Source organism: Gaeumannomyces tritici (assembly GCF_000145635.1).
Source record: "Gaeumannomyces tritici R3-111a-1 unplaced genomic scaffold supercont2.2, whole genome shotgun sequence".
In the NCBI taxonomy this organism is placed as follows: Eukaryota; Fungi; Ascomycota; class Sordariomycetes; order Magnaporthales; family Magnaporthaceae; genus Gaeumannomyces; species Gaeumannomyces tritici.
In genome coordinates, this window is record NW_008804546.1 from 6,870,041 (window position 1) to 6,873,171 (window position 3,131).

A 3,131-nucleotide genomic window follows, 5' to 3' on the forward strand; every position below is an offset into this window, starting at 1 on the left:
AAAAGGTTAAAATAATTTTATCGGAAATAGCTAAAAAATTAATCCAATCGGGATAAGCGATAGCCGTACTAACGGTTGCACGCCCGAAAACCCCGGAAAACCCCGGGAAAAGGCTAAAAGCTTTCCCGAAATGGGTTAAAAAAATAATTGCAAAATATGCGCAATTTTATAAATCAAACCTTTTGCTAAAACATATAGGCTAAAATTACGCGATCGAATTAAAAGAAAAAACGATATCGCTTTACAAAAGCATTTATTTTTTATCCAAAAAGGAATTAAAAACTTTTCGGGAATATTTCGATAAGGCTATAACGAAAGGTTAAATCCGGCATTTAATTAGCCCCGTTAGCGCTAAAATCCTATTCGTTTTAAAAAAGGACGGGAAGCTTCGTTTTTGTATCGATTATCGGGGTTTTAATAAGGTTATTAAGAAAAACCGGTTAATACTTCCGTTAATTTACGAAATATTTAACCGGGTATTTAAAAGTTAGTATTTTACCAAATTGGATTTAAAAAACGCTTATTATAAAATACGGATCCGACAAAAAAACGAATAAAAAATTGCTTTTCGTTGCAAATATAAACATTACGAATATTTAATAATGCTTTTCGGTTTGGCCAACGCTTTAACAACGTTTTAAAGCTTTATTAATATAGCGTTTGGGAAATTAATTAATAACAATTGCATTGTATATTTAAACGATATTTTTATTTTTTCGAAAATATAAAAAAAGCACCGCGAAACAATAAAAACGGTATTAAAACGATTTAAACGGTTTAAGCTTTACGTTAACCCGGCCAAATGCAAATTCGAAACGGATAGTATTAATTTTTTAAGGTTTAGGATAACCAAATTCGGGGTTAAAATCTTGCCGAATAAAGTTATTACGATTTTAAAATAAAAGATATCGGAAAGCGTTAAAAACATTTAAATGTTTTTGGGCTTTACAAAATATTATTGGAAATTCGTAAAGGGCTATGCGAAAATTATTGTGCTTTTAACGAACCTTTTTAGCAAAAACACCGTATTTTATTTGGAAAATGTTGCGAAAAAGGCTTTTTGCAAATTAAAGTTATTATTTACGAAAGCTTTGGTATTAATGCATTTTAACCTTTCGAAACCGTTGTACGTACGGATTAACGTTTCGGCTTTTGCGATAAAAGCGGTATTGTTATAGCTGCAAAACGGCCGGTAGCACCCGGTAATTTATATATTAAAAAAATTGCGATAAAAAAAGTTACGTTATGCAATTTTTAATTTAAAATTGTTAACAATCGTAAAAGTTTTTAAAAAGTAACGGCATTACTTAATTTACTTACAAAAAATTGTTAAAATAATTACCAACCATTTAAACCATATTTATATTTTAATAAAGGAAAAAGTAATAAAGCGCTAAATAAAATGGTTCGAAAATTTAGCAAAGTATAACTTTACGATTAAATAAAAGCTAAAATACCGAAACCCCGCGGATAATTTATTAAAACGTTTTTAAAATATACCAATAAACGGGAAAGCCGATATAGCAAAAAAAGAATTCCAAAGCGATTTGCTAGCCAAATTCCAAAAAACAACTTACGTAAGGACGACCATTACTAAAAAAAATATTAAAATAATATTAAAGCGCATTTTTAAAGCATAAATAAAAAACGATTTCGTTTAAAACGGCATTTAAAAAAACAAACCTAACGTTTGGAAAATTAGCAACGGCTTATTTAAATACAAAAAAAAAGTTTAGGTTCCGAATTTAGCATTGCTTAAACGAATAATGCTTTAAAAACAATATAATAACCTAACGAAAGGTTACAAAGGCATGGCCAAAACTTTAAAAAAATTTAAACGGCAATTTAAATGGCCGGGTATGGTTAAAAACGTACGCAAATACGTACGAACGTATTAAATATGCTAGCAAATAAAGTTAAAAATATAAGCACTTTACGGGCTGCTAGCATTTTTGCCCGTACCAAACCGCCCGGGACAAAAATTATCGATGGATTTTATCGGAAAGTTTTTAACGTTGGTAAATAAAACCGGCAAAAAGCGCGATGCAATATTGGTAATGGTCGACCGGTTTATTAAATATAGCTTTTTTATTCCAACGTTTACGAAATTAACCAATAAAAAATTAAAAAGTTTTTTATTTGCATACGTTTAGGGATTATTAAAAACGCCCAAAAAAATTGTATCGAACCGAAACAAACTATTTATAAGCGGGTTTTGGATAACCTTTGCCAAACATTTAAAAATTGCAAAAAGGCTATCGATAGCATACCATTTTTAAATTAACGGGCAAACGAAACGAACGAACCAAACAATAAAGCATTATTTTCGGTGCTTTTGCTACGAAAAGCAAAACGATTGGGCGTTATTGTTGCATTTAGCAACGTAAATGCACAATACGAACGTGCATTTAAGGTTGCAAAAAACCCCGGCGTTTTTGTTAATAAAATTTTACTTACAAAAGCTTTATAATTTTTGGGTAATTAAAAAAAAACCTTTGGTAACGGTTAAAATTAAGGCGGGGGCTTTGGAAACAATTAAAAAGCAAACCAAAAAATTGTTAAAAAAAGCAAATAATATGTACAAAAAGTATTATAACAAAGGCAAAACCCCGGTGCCTTTCGGGGTAAGTAATTAAGTATTGCTAAATACGGCGAATATTAAAATAAAAAAGCCGTTAAAAAAGTTATTGGATAAATGGTTAAAACCTTTCCAAATTTTAAAAATGGTTGGGTTAGCCGGTTTAGCGTTCCGGTTAAAGCTTCCGGTAAATTACCGGATATATAACGTATTCCCGGCAAATTTATTGCGGGCGTTTAAAAAAAAAGCTCGGCAAAAAACCAAAAAATAAAGAATTAAAAATGGAAAAAAAAAAAAGGATCGCTTTAAAATAAAGGCTTTGCTAAAATATAAAAGGCTTTTGCAAAAACGAAAATACCTGGTTAAATAAATAGGTTATAACAAATCGGAAAATTCGTAAATCCCAAAAAAGGATATTACAAAAAAAATTGTTTAAGCGTATAAAACAAATTTATTAAAAGCAAGTTTATAGGATAGGAAAAATACCGGACTTTAGCGGGTAAATACCCGGAAAGGACGGGGGTATTACAGGAAAAAAGTAATAAAAGCTAAA